The sequence below is a fragment of the Molothrus ater genome, chromosome 6, assembly GCF_012460135.2.
Source record: "Molothrus ater isolate BHLD 08-10-18 breed brown headed cowbird chromosome 6, BPBGC_Mater_1.1, whole genome shotgun sequence".
Taxonomy (NCBI): domain Eukaryota; kingdom Metazoa; phylum Chordata; class Aves; order Passeriformes; family Icteridae; genus Molothrus; species Molothrus ater.
The window spans coordinates 32952127-32972577 of NC_050483.2; the positions used below are offsets into that span (position 1 = coordinate 32952127).

The window sequence follows — 20451 nt, forward strand, 5'->3', positions numbered from 1 at the left end:
ACAGAAGGGAATTTCTTATTCTTCTCAGAGAGGAACTAAATTTTTGCATAACTGTTTTTTTAATTACTCTATTTTCCTTTCTTTGCAGGGCTGAGCAACCCACTGGAAGGAATCAGTAATTTATTTTAAAATTGCACAAGTCTTCAAATACATTTTTGATTTTACTTTGTGAGTTCTATATCCTGAAAAAAAAAAAAAAGTGGGTTCTGTTTCTAGAATTTTTTAAAGAGTGATCATGGGCATTTTTTTGAAAAATTGAGAGAAACATAATTCAACCACCAAAATATTTATAAACCTATATACAGTAATACCAAATCCACATGAACTCAAAGTTACTCTTACTTTAGCACCTAATATTTACCAAACTTTTACTAGGACCCTAAAGGCTTCCTTCTTGCTGCTGATAACTACTTTAAAGTTTTGTTTCCAGTGCAGCATTGTTCATCAGAAACCAAGTTCTAATATTTGGCACAGGATTTTTATCAAACATTTTAACAAAAAAACCCACAAAAAAGTCCTTGGATTAAAACCTGTATACGTCACAAGTTTTGTTGTACCTATTAAGTATAATTTTATTTCCTAGTTAGAAGGTCTAAGACAAAACCAGAAGTTCTCAGGACAAGTGATCTCTATTTTCCTTAACATGTCTCTGAGTCATCTCTGTTGGTTTTGGTTACATGATGGACTGTGGATACAACAAATATTTGTATCCATTTCCTCTGTAAACCTGATACCATCAGAGACATTAATTTACCTTGAATGTGGTGTCTGCATTTTCTTTTGAAGTATCACAATTTGAAGATTATACTGGTATTTAGCAGATAGTTACCTTTTTATTTCCACTCACTTATGTGAACTGAAAGACAAATGTTTCTCTGCTCTTTAATGGCTGTAACAATTTAAAGTCACTGATTTTTCGTATAGAAAAAATATAGTGACAATTTTATAAGGAACTAAGATTATGTGGGATTGTACCAACAGATACAGAGCTATTGAAGATAAAATAAATCTCCTATAACAGTGAATATTTTCCTGAGCTGGATTCTCAGTGATGCACATGATGCCTTGTAGCTTTTATGTCAAGGTTGAATACCTTCCTAAAAGATTTCAAAAGTAATGTTAGATTTGATCCAGAAATTACTGTGTGTCATATGAGTGACATTGTTTTAGACAAGAAATTACAGCTGAAGACCAAGATGTGCCTTCTGATTAAGGTCTTTGAGAATAAGCAATTTTCACTTTCTCATACATCAGCAACAATACAGAATGTTGTTGACCAAGAAGGCAGTACCAGGCAGTTGAGAGTTCAGATATTCCCTGGTCAGACAGCTGCACTCAGCTTCTTCAGGATCTTGAGCAGATGCAGCAGATGGCCTCTTTATTGAAAGGTGTAAGGAAATGGTAGGTGACAGCAATCACCGTAACATTGGAATTTGTATTTGCTATAGACAAAAAAAATCAGGCCTGAAAATCAGCTTTATTCTTGCTCCAGTAGGCTTAAGTCCCTGTGTGCTGTCCATGTAGTCACATTCTGAATTGTTTATTTTCATCTGAAGTAAATGCTAAGGAAGGAAAGCAAAATCTTCTTAAGAGTGGAGCGGGTTGTCTTTCCTACTAATTTGTATCTGTTTGTCTTACAATAAAAGCCAGTGTTGTCAGAGAAGCTACAGTGTATAGAAAAATATATTACTTTGCTTACATGGATTCACATTTAGTTTATCACCCATTTGGTCCAACTTGTATGCCATAGATCAGGCCTTGACGTTGTAAACTCTCTCCTGCAGAACTGCCTGTGAATAGCAAATAAAAACAATCCAGCTGTGATGGACATATTATTATAACTGCTGCCAGTGAAAATGCATAGATGACAGTTCTGCATACACTGCTTAGCTAGCCCAAACAAGAGAAGGAACTGAGACCATCCCACCACTTTATTACTGCCAAGTAGTTATTAAAAAAATATTCCCAAGAAATATTTACCTCCATCATTCTTCATAAAAATTCAATGTTTTCTCTCCCTTCCCAATATTTTTGCAGCTCAAATTACCTTTATCTCACTTCTTGCCCTTAAATAACTTGTACAGTGGGGAGCAGTTTCCCCAGCTCAGTTCATGAGCTTCAATATCTTCAACAGCAGATTGCTTTTGTTTGCCCATGAAATTAGGGGCAGAAAGGTGAAGTGTGGTGTTTTTGTTAGAATGGCAAGTTCTTATTCAATATCTACATAATTTATGGTTTTTTTCCTTCAAAAGACTCAGAAAGAAAGTTAGTAAGATTTTCCAACACTAAAAGATAATTCTGAAAAATATCATGGTTCAATATACTGCAAATTTATGATCTTGTTAGGAATAGTGTTGACCACCAAAAAGCTTTGCTTCCTCCTGGTGACAGTGGCTTACTATTAGAGAAAGTGCCTCAAAACTCTTTTTAAAAAAAAGAATGCTTTAATATTTCTTTCAAATATGTCTGAAACAAAACTACAGAGTACAATCCCCCAAAACCACTGATTTTCAGTTTCAAACTTTCATTATGGTCTATTACAAAAGGCATTCCTAAGAGTTACCAATGTTTGAGTGTGACTTAATACAAATCTCAGTCTTGCTTTTCTGTACTGTTCACAGGACCTGGATTCCTCTCATTTTCACCACTGTGTGTTTTCATCATTTTGCAAGTCAAAAGAACAATTCAGAACTCAACAAATAAGCCCATAGTATTTGCAGCTCATTAACACGGGAGTAAGTGTATAGGTAAAGATTAGATAATTGCCTAAATAAGGATTCAATTCAGGGTGAGGAACAAGATGTTTGAGCCAAACACTCAGGCAGCACAAGTGCTGTGGTGTGGGGTCCCATTGTCAATAGTCATGGCTCCAGGGCTCCCTGCATTAAACTATTGATGTTAAATTAGGGATGCATCCATGCCGACAGGAAGCACAGAATGCAATGCTAAAATTCCTTTCAGAATAGGTGGGATAAAGCAGGTAGGTGAAGGGAGCAGGATAATTTAACACTAATCATTTTAATTATTTGTGAAGAGCTCTACAGTAACGAGACCATACTGAAAAGGTATCTCAAATATATTTTAACTGAGGTTCGGAATCAAATAACAAAAGGTTGTATAGTACAGTGCTTGTATTCTCTGATTTCCATGTTACCTGCTCAGAGTAAATTGCACACATATGACAGTGTTTCTTGTTCCTTGTGTCTGAAGACTCAACACTAAAAAAACCCAATGAATATTGTGCTTTGAAATTTCAGATCAGACAACTGAAACAAAAGGCAGAAAATTGCAGCTCTATGTGTAATAACTAAACCTCTTGTTATATGCTGCTATAGCAAATATAAAACATTTTCATTTCCTTTGTATAGGAAATTCAATAGGACCTGAAAAAGGGGTCAACCAAGTACTGTGACTCCCACTATAAAATCTGAGTGGTGCTAATATTCCTTTTTCAACTCTCATGTGATTGCAAAGAACCAAACAGATAAAATATAGCTTTCATAAAACTGGAGGTTTGGTGGAGAATTAGCATGAGAGTTGTGCAGGCGACTTGCAAACAGAAGGCTGGCCAAGATCTCAGATTTATGCTATGAAATAGAAATGCTTTTCTCCTGAGGTTTTCTTGAAAATATCACTGCATGTGGTCATGTTGGTTTACTGGCATATTTTCCTGAGTCTTTTTTCAGAGTGAAGGGGGGAGGAGGAGAGGGGAGAAGCCTGTTCCTTTAAGAGAAACAAAACTATCAGGGCATTGGGAAAGCATATAAAAATGCATATTATAAATAGCACAAATGGGAATTTTAAACATTATAACATATTCAAATTTGGATGGAGGAATTGTTAAGAAAATATGGGAAATGTTGTCAGACCAGAATTGAAATTTTATTTTTTATGGAGTGTTTATAGTGTCACATATTTTATCTCCATAGATTTCAGCTGTCACCTACTGACATTAGAAAATTCTAAGGCCCAGAATTGAAATGTAGTTTTACAGAGATTTTTCTTGCCTACTTAACTCAGATTCAGTCTGAATTCAGACACAGGTATTTTAGTAGTCAAACTACATTGTTCGTGGTATACTTTTAGTGGTACAATTTTAGTAACTCAGAAACAAGCGATCCCTGATGGAAAGCTTACAAGCAGTACGAGCCTATAAGCAATTCAAACAGAATTTAATTACACAAAGGGCAGCTGAATTATGGAACACATTGCTGAAGGCAGCAATAGATGCAAGAATTATAAATCAGTTCAAGAAAGAGCTCAGAGAAAAGAAATCAAAAAGTAAAACAAATCCGTTCCTTTAAAAACATCACAGGGTTAAATGGGGCAGGCCACAGCGGACTCAACAGTCAAGCCCTTTTTCTTTAAATGTTCCTGTGTTTCCTAAGAAAGAAACTAAATAATCACTCCATTGATTTCCATAATGGCTGTGGTTCCAAGTACCAGAAATACATGAGTGTGTCTTTTGTGCTTTACCTGTGCTTACAGAATTTTTTGCATTTCCTTTTATTTCAAACTTCATTTACACTTGCACTGTTTTACATGACTCTGGCAGTATAAAGCAGCCATGAAGTAACTGTAAATATGATTTATGCTCCCTTTACACTAGCAAAGTGATGTATAGTATCCTTAGGGAATGTGGAATCATGGCCAGTGCCCGTGAAACAGACACATAAACTCTGTTTAATTTTATTTAACAAGCACATTTCTATTTTATGGGTTTTTTTATATCATTTTAAGACTCATATTCATTTCTTCTCCTTAAAGTAGACTGACAGAACTGAATTCAGTCTTCTCAGTGCATTAATATTTTAATATACATTAATTCTATGTATATTAAAAAATTATGGTTTATACCTACACATCTAAACAAACCACTACTAATAATCCCTTCATATAATTGTAGTGTTGATCTTAAGGTTGATTAAATAGAAACAAAGAATTAAAAATCTGCCCTATAAGGGAGATAATTGACAAAACAGGATGTCCTGGAAACAATATGTTTACCCAATTTGAACTTCCAGTGATTTTATGGAAAAAATGGTAAAAAATTAGGCAGATGTATTTTTCTGTAAGTATTTTGACACTTTTATGAATGCTGTCTGTAGGAGACATTGTGGTTAAAAACAATATTAATTGATTCTCTGGGCCTTAGTGACACATATTTTTTTCAGTTCTTTGATCGTCAGCACAGAAAGAAGCCTTTGTGAGGGGTTGCAGCAATATTGCCTCATGTCCATTTTTAAATGCACTACACTGATGCCTGAACTCTTAAATAAAAAATGGAATCAGGTGTTTGAAAAGTTAAAACTTTAGGTTTTTTTCCCCAATGATTTAAAATTACTTCCATAAAGATTTAAGATGCTGACACCACAATGACTGGAATATCCATTACGAGCTTAGTAACCTTGTACAGCACATTTGAGATGTTATTATCATCAGTACTGATTCCTGAAGTTTCTCTGGCATTCAGGACCTGGGGTGCTCAGTGACTCAGAAATACAGACTATTGAACCTTTCCAGAAACAGAATATGTCCCTATACATGTCTGCAATGTAACTGAAAATACAGAAGTATTTTCAGAAGTGAAAAAATGTATTTAGGAGCAGCTCTTTAGAAACTAGGTGAATTGTGCTATAGAGCATCAAACTGAAGAAATCAAATGTAATTTTTCTGATTCCTTTAGTTTAAAACTTTTTATTAACATTTGATTTCATTTCATTGTACTAAAAAAAAAAAAAAAAAAAATCCAGAGTTTGTTTTTGGGGCTCAGATTGTTTGGTTTTTTAATATGGCAATTATTGACTCCAAAAAGGAAATTGCTTGACCAAAACAAACAAAATCTTAATTTGTATTAAGGTTAGACTGGAAGACCAGATTTAGAGTTGTTGTGTACAGCAGCAGTATTCTGCTTTTGGGTTTTTTTACAGGAAAGAGAGATAGAGGATTATCAAAAGCCCAGAAAAATAAATAAAGGTAAAGAAACTGCTGATGCAGCCATGGATGAGGAATAGCTTTATTTTTAGACTTATGCATGGCAGACAAAGAAATCTATATGAGCTTCTCCTTGTATCTTCCCTCACAGAACTTATGCGTAAAAAAGAGAAACTTAAATGTAATTTTTTGGACATTATTTTACACAAGCATTTTTTTCATTCTGTCGTATTGATATGCTACTTCTCACTTTCCTCTGCCCTTGCCAAAACTTCACACATGCCTCCTAAGCACAGGAACAGAAACCAGCATTGTGTTGTTTTGACTGCCATTGCTTTGTGATCTTAAATGGTCCCTCAACCCTTTTGTCAATATTTATTGATGGGATCCACAGGCACTCTGAGTGATCCCACTCTTGAGGGGCATAAACCAATGGCAAGCTGGGAAGGCAAGAAAAGGGGGGCCTGCTCCAGGCAAGAACTGGTTAGGAAATATCAAAAGCTCAGGAGCCATTGACATAATGTCAAACATTTCAAATCCTTAATTGTTTCTCTGGCTAATGCCATGCTAAACAGAACCATTATCACCCCCTAAAGTGGAAATGGATACATATATGCACAACACATGCATGTACACTCACCTCCACCAACACACAAGAGTCTGCAGGGAAATTAAGCAATGCCAATGAAACCATGTACAGAGAAAGTTCTCGGATAAATTAACAGTGCAATTACATTACATGACATGCCACAAGATGGATGAGGAAAACTTGGCTATATTACGTTCTGTTTTCAAATTGCAATTTATTTGAGGGTTTTAATGGATGCCTTATTAAAACATCTCAGCATTGGTCAGGTTTCAGAGCGTGTCAGAGTAGCCCATGATTGATGACACCCTCTGCTGCTTCCCTTGCACATTTGCAGGGAATTTAAGCAAAGAGGGAATGAACAGAAGCTCGGATTCATATTGATCGTGTGAAGGTGCACTGCCTGAGAGCACAGTCTAATAACATTCTCTTAGCTGAACTGCCTCACATGAAGGCATTTATTACAAGAACTAAAATGTTATATTGTTCAGGATAAAAGAACATTGTACAAACAAAAGAGTAGGCAATGAACAAGGGAGAGAAGGAGAGAAAAAGAGAAAGAAAGAAATACTAATGTGTAACTTTAAGCAATGAAGTGCTATTATCTCCAAAGAGCATATTTCAGACAGCTAAAAAAATGCTGAATATAAGCATTCTTTATGTGTAGATATAAAAGAATATTCTGAGGATAAACTAGAAACAACAAGTTCCTTTTTTTTCTTTAACCCATCTCATTTAGATGAGATCCTGTAATTATATTGGTAGCAATGAGGGTGGAGGTCAGAGCTAAACACAATTAGGATTTCGAACATCAAAATGGATAGCTTGACATTAATCATTTGACCATCCAATGTCTTTCTTCATCACTTTAAGTACTATATACTGTAGTTAATCGATCTGACCGTCACCCATTTTGTAAGTGAAAAGCACTTGTGTCTAACCGGTGTAAATCTTAAAGAGCCCCCCACACTTTTAGAGGGCAGCTTCTTGGTAGATTTGGACTAGACTTGCATAATGTAAGAAATACTTCCTCTTGTGCTGTGAGATTTGCAAGCTACCTGATTGAAAAAGAGGAATTGACATGATTTCAAACTGCAAAAGCACTGCTGGCTTTTACCTCCCAAAACACCCTTTTAAAGAAACCCGTGTAAGTATTTCATCACATCAGCAATGTTTGGTTAACTGATACTATTTTTTCTTCATTGTAAATGGAGTCAAGCTGAAGGTAAAATGAGATAATCAACTACAGATGAGGTAGAGTAGAAATACCCTTGCCCCTAGGTACCTGAAAACACAATACTGATTACAAATAAAAATTCAGGTTGGGCATTAGAGTCCAATTCTTTCAGATGCTGAGTACTTGTCAGTACCACTACTGTGGCTGTATTCGATTTACTTTGTCTTTCTCGTGGCCTGCAGAAAGCATTCAGTATCATCCATGATCAGATCTCCAAAACACTCCCCACATATCTATGCTTGAGGCTTGGTTAAGCACTGTCTCATATGTCAGCACTGCCTCTGGCTGTTTGCAACTCTAATACCATTCCAGTTTCAATTCCAGGTCTAAAAGATTATTTGTTTGACCTGCCTTGCTCGTCATTATCTGAGCTGCTAATTTTATTATTTTGTTAGCACCCTGGGCTGCATGGTATAAAGCAACACTATAAAAGTGTAGTTTGATTATATTGGAATCATTCAGCATCACAGAGCAAACAAAATGCAGCACTCCCACCCACACTGCTATGGTAGCAAAGAAGAGGGAGTAAAGAAAAGGGGGAAGGGAGGATAAAAGCTGTAAGAAGGATAAATAAGAGTGAAAAAGCCATTGTGGTTGAAGAGCTTTACAAATTCTCTCAGGCTAGAACTGGACACATTTTTTATGAGTCTATCTGAATTACTTGGTACTCAAAATATTTTTAAAAGAAATAGTGGTAAAAATAATGCTAAAGCAATCAGAATCTATGAAGTTTTTCTGACTAGAAACAATGAGTGAAATCTCTAAGTATCTACTTATGAAAATGAACTTTTATAGAAATCATTGAAATTTGACTAGGATTTAGAAACCTTAGGTCAGTGCATCAGGTCTCAGTTTGAACTTAGACAAGTCACTGTGCTTCTATTATTCAATGTTCCCATTTCTTTCTGTCATAGTTTCACCACATTTTTCTATCCGTTTTTTAAACATTTCCATCTGAATAAGCATTTTAGACATTCAAATTACAACTTACTTTTGAAAGTTTATTTTAAATATAGACACGGTCCCTTAATATTCCCCATATTTAACATTAGTTATACTGTTGAAACATTGAGTTAGAATAATTACTGTATTCTTCTGCTTTTTTTTCTGAAGGTTTTTCTTTTTTTTTCCCTTCACCCCCATGTTTTATTTTCTAAGTAACTAGCAAAGTTAACTTGAACTTCTAAAAGGAAAATGGATAAATTTTAATTCTCTAGTAGTAGTCCATGCTACTCTTGATACTGCAGACCTCATGCTTGTTTCATTGTTGCAGAAGCATTAAAATGGCTGCCTCACATTGCAGGCATTTTATGATGTAAGAAAAAGGCTTTCTGAAACAGAAGAGTTCATCTACTTCAACCAGAAAACTTACCCTTGTGATTAGCCTGCTGTGACTCCTTCAGATCCATACATGTAACACCTGAGCAAGACATCTATGGATAACCTAGCCAGGTCATAAACATGATCATGAGCCTTAAAGCAATTTTGTATTGAAAGCCAGTTATCAAACATTTTCTAGCTACTATAATTCAATTACAGCTTTATTTATGTAGATGAAACATAGTAAAGATTAAATGCTAATAAACATTGATTTTCTAATTAATAAAAATTGAAAATGCCATACTAAGTGTACCTTGGAAGATGCAGCTCAAATAGTTCCGATTCATGCAAGTCACATTATTCTCAGCTTCTTGATTATAAGCAGTAACCATGTCTATTACAGCTAGGATAAATAAACAGATATTTTCTGGCAGTTTAGTGCACAAATGCAACCTCCTAACCCTCACCATCAAAAGGTCAAAAGCTGCAAAACCTAGTCCATTAACCTCTGTAAATGGTTGTGATATTAAAAACTGACTCTCAATATCCAAGGGTCATGATCTAGTGCAATAACTATCAGCAATAAAGAATTATGACTATAGTACATTATCCATCTATAAAATGGCCATTTATGACACCAGCACATGGGCTATCTGTAACAGGAATGAACCACCCCTCTCTAAGAATCATTGCACAGTTTTAGTTATGGGATTATGATAAAACCTGTTAAAACTTATTAAGTTCTGAAGCAGAGAACAGAGCTACTATCTGCATATTAGGAGAAACAACAAAAACTTACAGGCTAATACAGTTTAGTAAAAACCAGCAGTTTAAAGTATCATTCTCAGTCTGATTTCCAAACTGCAACATAGAAATTTCAGATTTAGCTAGGTATCACCTCACTGCAAGAGAGCCATGGACAGGTAGAATTCTATCAAGATGCAGAGGGGCTGTTTCAAGCAAAGAATCAGCTAATTTGTTCTTCGAGCAAACTTTTCTGGTAATTAAGCAGAGCACTAGCACTCCAAGCAAAGCAAGGCTTTTGCAGAAGTAATTGAGAAAAAAAAACAAGTGGGTCTGAAAAATATAGTACAGATGATACAGCAAAATCAATTTTAGTGGTGTCAATATAATTTTGATCACAAAAAGTCTATTTTCAGGGAAAGAAGGTAGAGGGTGACTGAAAATTTAAGAATTATGATACATAAATGCAAAAAAGTAATGAATTTTTTGAACTTTAAAAAACTACTGTCAGAACAGGTCAAATATTAGTATCTTTCCTATCAGACATGCATATATCTATAACTATATATAGATGGATAGAAGACTTCCTTCATTTGCATGACATCTGTTTAAATTGCTGACATGTATCATAAGTAGAAACTTAGACCAGTGAGTTATTTAATCAATCACTAAAACTCTGATAATGCATTAGATTGGAAGACCTGCAAAAACCTAACCCACTCTCTCTTTTAGAAAGCAGCTTGTCTTAATAATTTAAATGGAAAAACTCCATCCATCTTAATTTGCAAAGAAGTTGCCCAGACAGAACTTCAGCACCCTATTGTAGTTTCACAGGATGTCTGAAAGGGCTGGGGAGAAAGTAGAAAATATCCATTATTTTAATTTTGACAGCAGATACAGAGAAGCCTTTTATTTGTAATTAGATGTGAGAGGTTATCAAAGCTAAAAGCAAATAACATACCAATATTGTTTACTCTTTCTTTTTCTTTTTGTTGGATTCAATGAAATCCAACCATGGAGTCAATAAATGATTTTCAGGAATGGAATTAACTATACCCACATTATCTTGCTTTTTCATTTTCTAGTCACAGAAAAATAAGGAAAAACCCATGCATGAAAATATGATATAGATTTTAAATAAGACTGCTGAAGCCCTTTTTTTTCACTTGGTAGTGAAAATGAAGTCTCTGCTAGAATAATGCTTATGTGCTGTTTTACTGCTTCTGCTCCACCCATGAACTTATCATTTGTTGTCTCCATTTAAGAAACAAAAGAAACATGTAGAATTAGGCAGGACTAGATGCCGGATGGACATTGGAACTGAAAAGTACAGTATCTACTCAAAAACTGGTTAAGATGAAAATTTTTTATGATACATAGTCTCCTGGAGAACCCAACTGGCCAGTGTTGCTTGCCAAGAGTAGAGGAGTGTTCCAAGAGGGTGCCTGAGCATTACGGTGGAGGCACTGTATATTGAGACATATTGTATACTGAGACACTGTGAATCCAAACAGGTCAGATAGGGGTCATGTTTCAGGATGCAGCCCTTCCTCATGCAAAAACTCTGTGTAAATAAGATTGCATGAACAGCAGCTACTTTTGCCTTTTGCAGATGACTCCCTGGTGTAGAACCTGAAGGCAAAGGTCAGTGGAGTGCGCATTGTTTGGCAGTGGAGACCAGTTGATATTCTGTTCTCCAGTCCTTTGTACAGAAAGGGAAAGAGTAGAGCATAGAGCATATTGAGTTGCTACAAAGCAGCTACAAAGAAATTATTTCATTAGTGAGATCCAATACTGTGCACTTTACCATCTGAACACTCTTTTTTTAATGTCTTAACAGCTGGCAAGCTCTGGAGGATGCTTTAGAGCATCTTTTCTCCCTGTGCAACAACTTCTGACCAGTCTAGCCCAGCCTATGGTCAGGGTACCAGATCTCCTTCATTAGGGAATGTTAAAAAACCATGTCACAAACCTTCTTCTACCACTGTGATTAATAAAAATACTAAATCATAAGTTTGTTTCAGATGTCTTATTTCCCAGACCTGGGCTTATTTTCACTCTTCAGCTTTTGTCCTAATTCAAGGATAGTTCTAAGAAAGGCATATGTAAATACAGTGACATGATACACATACACAGGGTGCACAAACAAACTTCATTTGGGTATTGTCTACAGTACATGTGTAGGTTATCTTGGAAGTCAGTATATTTAAAATATGTTTTCCTATAAAATATATGCTCATTTCCCCTGAATCTTCCATTGTTGTCACTTCCTAATTTTATTAGCACCACTGAAATGTGGGGAAACAAATCTCTTTTATTCTAAAACATCAGAGTAAATAATATTATAAACAATATCTGTAAATGATTAAACTGTAAGAACTGTAAGAATCTGTAAGAAACAGATTTTCCTTGAATAATTTTAATTTATAGTTATAAATGACCAATGGAATTACTAGAATTTACAGAAAGAATTTTTATTCTGTTTAGACCTGTACAAAACTGGGAGAAAAATCTGCTTTGTGACCTTATGGGAACTTGATACAAGACTAAGCAGGAATATATATTAAATCTTATCCTTGATCATAGCTACTTGTGCAAAGTAACTGTTTCAAGATTCTTCTTCCTTCACACAAAGTCTAGATATGAAACAAACTTTAGAAAAAACACTAGGATGTTGTTCAGGGGAAAATTGCTGTAATATACCACAGAAGATGTACTCCAGAAACCTGGTATATCCCTAAAAAAACCTCTCTTTTCATCTCCTGTCTTGTAATCTGTAAGTTGAACATTGCACTTTCTATTTTATTTTATTTGGATGTACCAAGAGTATCTTGAGCTTTTATGTGTCTCTTTATTTTATTGATCCTCTCTGTACTCTTAAAAATAATGGGCTTTTAGAATCCCAGAGCAACTAAAATTTATCTTTCTTACTTTCGTGCTCATTCCTTTTTAAAACACACACATTTAGTGGATAACCTTTTATATATTCAGAAATCATCAGGCAATTGCTAACACCAAAAAACCCCAGTCCTGCCTAATTACTCTTAAAAGAAAGGGCGCATACATGTTTACACACTCCCTGCTGTTTGCCTGCTACCAGGCTACCATTAGATATTTTTCTTACATCTTTGTTGGCATAACTCTATGAGATAGTCATGTATGTTCTCCCTGTGCTGGTGAATTAAAAGTCCACTTTCAGTGAGTAAGATTAATTATCCATTTAACCAAAACCAGATTCATTCTCTTATTGGGGCAGGAAAGAGTGGAGAGTGGGATGTTGGAAAGATGCAGGTGGGAAAAGAAAGGGGCAGAGTGCCAGCTAGGCTGCAGTATTCAGTTACATGTGAAATGATTTGTAATTCTGAGTAATCACTTAGGACAAGCCCTTGCACCATTTTATCTATACATGACTCTAGGCCAAAGTCAATACTCATAGTAAAATAATGAGATGAAGCTAACTGAGCCCCTTTATTAATGCTCCAAGGAGCAAATCTGATGCTTAAGCTTCTCCCATGGAAAGTATCCACTTCTTCCTAAAATGAACAAGTAGGTCACGATGGCCAGTAGTAACTAGGATTCTTACCTCCAAAGAAACATGGAAAATTTCCTTTCTTATTTGTGTACCATGTCATGCTATGCCCAGCTGCACATGAAGCTATATAAATTTTGCATTATGTGTAGATTCATTAGAGAAATCTTTCTCTCTTTCTTAATCATTTTCCCTGACTTGGAGAGATGGAAAAGAAAACCCACACAATGAAAGTCCAATAAACCAGAAGGAAAAAACCAGTACACTGTTTCAGATCTATGGTTTTATTCTTACTACTGTCAACAATATGAAGAAATTCAACTACCCAAGGAACTCCCTGGCAAGGAGTGTTCCCTCACAGTTGTTTTAGTTGGGTTTTTTTTTGTTGGTGTTTTTTTTGGGGGGTTTTTTTGGGGTTTTTTTGTTTGTTTGTTTGTTTTTTGTGGGGTTTTGTTTTTTTTTTTTTTTTTTGAAGTGTGGTGTTCTGGTTTTGGCCAAGTCTTAATTTTCACAGGAGCCATGAGGAGGTGGAGCCTGGAGCCATGTGGTATGGCCAAGACCCTAATGTTACTTAAGGCCATCTCATGTCACTGTAGTGGGGCAGGTGGCAGGGACTCTTGCTTCAGAAAAGAACAGTGTGTCTTTCCAGTGGAGCAAGAGTGGCAGACAGAGTAGTGGAGTACTGCTGATCCTCACCAGAGAGAGCAGTTTGTGTGTGATTGGGTTGGGCTCCATGCTCTCTCTCTTTTGTACACTTTTGTTACTGATATTGTTGCTGTTACTGTTCTCTTATCTCAATTTTTTTTTTTCCAGTAAGTTTTCCTTATCTCAGCCTGTGATGTTTGCCTTTTGTGCCACCAGTGGGGGAGGAAAAGCAAGTCAGCAGCATGTGGTTTTGGAGTCTTGGGGCAGGGGGCACTAAACTGCAGAGTATGACTCCTAAACCATGTCATGTAGTCATGTTACCCCAGGAAATTTTCATACTGCAGCAACTGGCAATTTTAATTACAGCACCATAAATAATTATTCTTTGTCCTTGTTTCATTCCCCTGTGGTTGTTCATGATGACTCCTAGTCATCAGGTGATCTCTTGCCCTGGAACATCAAGTTGCTTATCCAGAGTTTTGTAACTTGAGGTTCTCCCATTCTGCTACAGCTTTCTACGTAGTCTTCAGTGTTTCACATACTGATAAGTCTCCAATTTTACAGCCACAGACTTTGGAAAATCCAAATCTCAGCATATATTAGCATATGTGAAGTGCTATGTGATTGTTCCATAAATATAACATGGCCACAAAATTTTGCACAATTGTATTACATAGATCAAAGTCTTTGAATAGAATACTGGATTTCAGTCCCTTTAAGCATTTTTTTCAAGTGACCATAGGAGAATCAGTGAACTAAATTCTTTGGGATTTAAATCAAGCAGATCTGAAAATCTTGCTTGCTTTTAAGAACAAGAAGCAGTGTAACACAAGCTGATGAAAGATCAGCTTACAGATGCAAGGTGGCATTCCAGATTCAAACACAAAACTGCCACAATAGCACAACACTGGGCTTTACAAACTCAGATGAATCTAAAGCTTTTGAAAATGTTTCAAGTATCCTAATTAAAAGCAAATGTCTGATTTCTCACAGTATGTCAGCAATTTTGAATAAGAGACTGAAACTCATGATAAGCCTCAGATTACTCCTTCCATTCCTAAAAAAGGAAAAGTTACAATTAGGAACTATAAATTTTGCATGAAACTGATAGAATCTCTGGTGATTTCCTTCTGCTGGTCCAGGAGGAGTCTCACAGTTTGGAAGGATAAATAAATTTTATTTTAAAAAATACTGGTTTTAACTAATAAGTATTTCTCAAAAGTCCATCCTCTTTTCAACAAGAGGTAAAAATCAATTATTTTGTGAAAGGACTGTTTCCTATTGATTTCATCATTGTTACATTTCCCTGTTATTTCTTTTTATTTTCATTTAAAACATTTTGTTCAATCAATTAAAAGTCTTGACATGACAGTTGTCTTTGAATACAGTGTAATATAGTAGGTTTGATGCACAGGCATTAATTGTATTTACAGACCAAACCCAAATTAGTTAAAATATATGTAAGCAATTTTTTTTATTTGTGAAAATAATTAAATAACTTACTGTTCTGTACCAAGTTGTTCTAGCCATGCCCCAGCTACAAGTATAACCATTTGTATCAGCTTTTCCAGATGATTCTCCTTGCAATGCTATGCTTCCCCATGGTGGCTGAACTTGATCCAGTGTGTGCCCACCTGTTCAAGAAGGCCAAAGGCATCGTGGTCTGTATCAGAGGGTGTGTGTGGAACAGGGCTGTGATTGTCTCCATGTACTTGGCACTGGTGAGGTCACACCTTGAATCTTGTGCTCAGTTTTGGGCTCCTCAATTCAGGATGGGCATTGAGATGCTGCAGTTCACAGAAGGGCCACAGAGCTGGGGAAGGGTGTGGAGAACAACTCTGATGAGGAGCAGCTGAGGGAGCTGTGATTGTTTAGCCTAGAGAAAAGGAGGCTCAGGGGAGACCTTATTGCTCTCTACAACTGCGTGAAAGGAGGTTGACAAGATGAAATGGCCTCAGCTTACACCAGGGGAAGTTTAGACTGGCTCTTATACAAAATTTATTCATCTAAAGTGTGGGCAGGCATTGGAACAGGCAGCCCAGAGATGTGCTGGAATCACCATCCCTGGAAGTGTTCAAAAGATATGTGGATATGGCACTTGGTTTAGTGGTGAACACGATGGTGCTGGATTAGCAATTGTTCTCAATGGTCTTTGTCAACCTTCACAATTTTATGATTCTATCATTCCTGCACCTCATGTGGCACCGGTGAGGACCATATTTCTGTTCAGCACCATCAGTGATTTTTGATCTAGATTCCTCTGTAGAATCATGATCTGTGCTGAGGAAGCCATTTTGTAAAGGACTTTAAAATATACACAGATTAGAGTGGATCCAGTAAATCCAAGAGCAACAAGCAATTGCATAATTTGAATTTGAGAAAGTGAGGTAAAGAATTCTGATGGATGCAACTTGTTCTGTAATTTAGTGGTAGTCTACTTCAATTCTAGTGAAATGCGTGCCTAATTAATTGGAAGCAAAAATTAATCTGCACCTTTTTTTGTGTCATTGTATATTATGCAAGATTTTCATAATGTTATTTCCTAGTGTAATGTAATAGTTTGGAAAAGAAGAGAAGGGTGGACTGTTCTGACAAACCTGATATACTCAGTAAATGCACTGCAATTTTAGGAAACAAACAAGCACTGTTTAAAACTTACCCATATTTTCTTTATCTTGTTAATAAGAAGAAAACATGAAAGCAGAGCAGAACAATATGCTTTTTGTAAGTTGGAGAAAACCAGGTTTACAGGAAAGAAGCACACATATATCACAAAAATTTATCATGTAGCTTAAAATGAAGCTAAAAAAACCCCATAAAAATAAACTGTGAAGTCTTGCTTGACTTGCAGGAGAAACAACAACCTTTTGATTGAGTTCTCTCCCAAAGAGGAAGTAGTGCTTGATAAGACTTTATAAAGAAGAAGTTTTCAGGCCCTTATACACATAAAACACTAAAAATGAGATAAAAAGTTTGCACTTTAGACATGGCAAACATATTTCTACTTTGAAACCAGAAATTTACCAACAAAATGCCTTTCAATCTATTTATCTTGGGAAATCTTCTTTCTTTTCCCAAGTGTTAAACACATAATTCCCGGGATACCTTCTATCGAGAAAGAAATGAGTAATTTGAATATTGGTATCTCGGGGGAGGAGTTAGTAATAAATGCTGTCTTTAAATATTTTCTATCATAATAATAACTGAATAGTTCACTAGAAAATTACAGTTAACTTTGGGAAGCTATTGATATAGACCTGGCTTTAAAAAGCCTATCTGCAAAAGGCCTACTAACTATGAAGGGGAGCACTGTATAATCCTTCAACAAATGGGTTAAAACCCACAGAACGGCATAATCCACAGCCTAAAAATTCATCTCTCAATTTCATCTTCTTCCTGGTAAAAAAATAAGGAACAACACTGTCTTGGTGTGAAAACATCTATGTGGGGCAAATGCATCTAGGTCATGCAGAAAACAGTATGTTGCCATAGCTATCATTAGTGTAATACACTTCACAGCAAGTCCTACTGTGAGCTAAATTCAGGCCCAGTGGGTGCTGCACTATTGACTTCAATGAAGCTGCACCTGCTTATGCCCTATCTGAATCAGGCCTCGTGTCTACAACAGGAATAGTATTTCAATCACTGCCATTCACTGAACACTATTTCAACAGCCTCTCTGCGTGAATTCCTGCTATAGAGTATCTGATGTGCAATAGCTGGCTATTCTGTCCCACCCTGTTTGCCCTCCCCTCCATCATTCCTCAGAGCATGCCTCCTTTGGGCAGAGAGACACAAAGTTTGGTTGCTTCTAAAGAGTGCCAAGGGTGCACATTGCCATTATTTCAGTGTACAATACTTGTTTGTCAAAATGTTGTCAAGTAGTTCATAGTCTTAGCTTTGAGGCAAAAACCTGTTGCATACGTATTTCTCTGTAGAGTTTTTTTGCTAGAGTTCATTAGAAGCATTAAATGTCTTCCTAGCTAAGAACAATTAAATGGCATTTAAAGATGTCACCACCTGAGAACTAAGCTGTGAGTGTGACTAATGGATGTTTCTCTATTTGCTTGGTAAGTCATCCCACCACTGACACATTTTCTCGTTGTATTTGATACCTGTAGCTACATTTCTAAGTGTCTCGTTCCTGGTTGCACTTTCTAACTTGTGTCTCTTAGTCTCTCTCCAGTCCTGCTTCAACTTACTCTGTACCTCATCTCCACTTCTGAATATATTTTTTCATCTTGCCCTTCAAGAGCTTATAGTGGATTTTTTTTTCCTGTTTTCTTAGAGATATGAAAGAAAATCTTTATCAAAACAATTTTTTATTTCATTTTGAGCTGGCTTCCTTAAAATAGTGGCAGAACACAGGCACACATAAGGGCAAAAAATGCAGAATCCCCTTTCTAAACACGTAAGTGGAAAGCTCCAACACTTCCTGATGGGCATAAGATTCTCCCAAGCAAGAATGTGGACCATGCCTGTACAAATCCTTATGAGTTGATTGCCACCATGGTGCCACATGGTAAAGTCTGTGTTCCTCCTTCCTGAGAGGGGAGGAAGACTTCAGTTCCTTATTGGCTGATTATCCCTGCAGTCTCCTTTACCTGGCACAACAGATGTGGTAACATTTGCCAAATGTGTGGAATCCAGTCCAGCATAGAAGAGATGGAGAAAAGAACAAGAGGGAGCAGCTGAGTTGCAGCCTGCATGAAACCTTCTGGATCAGACTTTGTTCCGACACGCAGGAAAAGGATAATTTGTGTCTGAGAAAGACTCCAAAATTGTTCTTCTGCTTCCCAGGTAAATGCCATAGCTAGCATTGAGAAGACAGAAATCTTGTTCTCTTCTATGCCACAGAGGTCTTAAAAGGTAAGCATAAGTTAGCTTCCTGAATTCACATGATATCTTTCTGAGAACTTGATTGCTGTGAATACTCTACCCATGCCTCAGGATGCTGTGAATGCCCCTGCCCACTTATAAGTCTAGAAATCAGCAAAAAATTCAGCCTAGTAACAGATAGTGTTACCTTGCCTGCATTACTGGCTGATCTATGTTTAGGAGTAATATTTTTAAAAGAGCAAAAAGATATGAATGCATGTAACTACTGTGATTTTTGGAAACTACACTTTTCTGCATCTGGAAAACAAGAAAAATATTGATTCTTCTGTAGGGAGTTTTAATTACCTTTTTAATGATTTTTAAATACTTTTAGGAGTTTTCTGCCATTTTTAGAAAAAGTTTGTAGAGTTCTTGTGCCAGAGCATTGCTCCTTTTCTGGAAGCTGCACATATACTCTCTCAGCTACTAACCTCTGAAACCTGGTCTTTTAACTGGGTTAAAAGCATTTGTAGTACAGCATATGAGGAACAAATACAATGACCTTGAGACTTTCAGCTGTGAAGTCTCCTTGGAGCTACATGTCTCAGTTATGTCTTTTTGGGGAGTATTTTGTTTCCATAAAGCTGAAATCTAAAAAAATTGAAAAGTGTTTGAAAGAAAACCTAAGCCAGTGCTTGATGGCGGTTCAGTTGCTGACAGTCAGGTGAACTTCTGTAAAAATTGTACATTGAAGGTTATCAGCTAAAGGCTGGTTGTCAGAGGCTGTCATTGTAGTGTGACATCACAGTAATTCTGAGTCTTACATTGGATTTGCTTTTTCTGAACAATTTGTTTCCTACAGTTGAATACTGCTGCATTGCAAGTTATGGGAGCAAAAATATAATTCAGTGGATTGCTTTCTTGTGAGGCTATAACCTTAAAGGAAATGTAACTAAAAGCTGCAGGATCTTTCAGACACGATTACTTGTGTAAGTCTGACAGTTCTAATGTTACTCAGTAGACATTCTGAATTTGAAATATTCAGGGATATGGTTATTTATATTTTAAGCTGGTTTATCTCTGCATGGTCACCTTGGCAACATAGAAGGAAGGAAAGAATGCACAAAAAGACTCCGCTTCTCAATAAATGTTTATCATGCATTTGCTTGCACGATACAACTTGATACAATACTTTGCTAAATCCAGATTGGGGGGCAATGCTGTTTAACTTAGCTGCAAATGTACAAAGCATCCTACTGAATATTATTTCTTATATGAGCAAGGAAAGAAATAGCACAACAGAAACATCAAAATGAGCACAATATATTGAGGACAAAATGTCCACAACTTGACAGTATTTCATAAAATCCATAGAATTATCAAGGCTGGAAAAGACATTTAAAGATCATCAAGTCCAACCATCAGCCAGCAGTAACTGCCACTGTAACCCTTCAGTCACTAAACCATTACCCAGAGCCAGATCCAGACGCTTCTAAAACACCTCCCGGGATGGTGACTCCACCTCCTTGGGCAGCCTATTCCAAAGTCTGACCACATCATCAGGGAAATTTTTTTTCTAATATCTAGTCTGAATCTCCTATCTCAAAGCCATTTTCTCTGGTCCTCTCACTGCAGGGA

At 36.4% G+C, this 20451-nt stretch overlaps 1 long non-coding RNA gene across 1 annotated transcript in view; it reads right to left on the bottom strand.

The window, feature by feature from the left end:
• Window positions 1-20451, bottom strand: part of LOC118687427 (uncharacterized) — a 100714-nt gene that overhangs the window by 31223 nt on the left and 49040 nt on the right. The window contains exon 3 of the long non-coding RNA XR_004980325.2: window positions 1700-1790. This is a non-coding gene — a long non-coding RNA (uncharacterized LOC118687427). The remainder of the gene's footprint in view (window positions 1-1699; window positions 1791-20451) is intronic.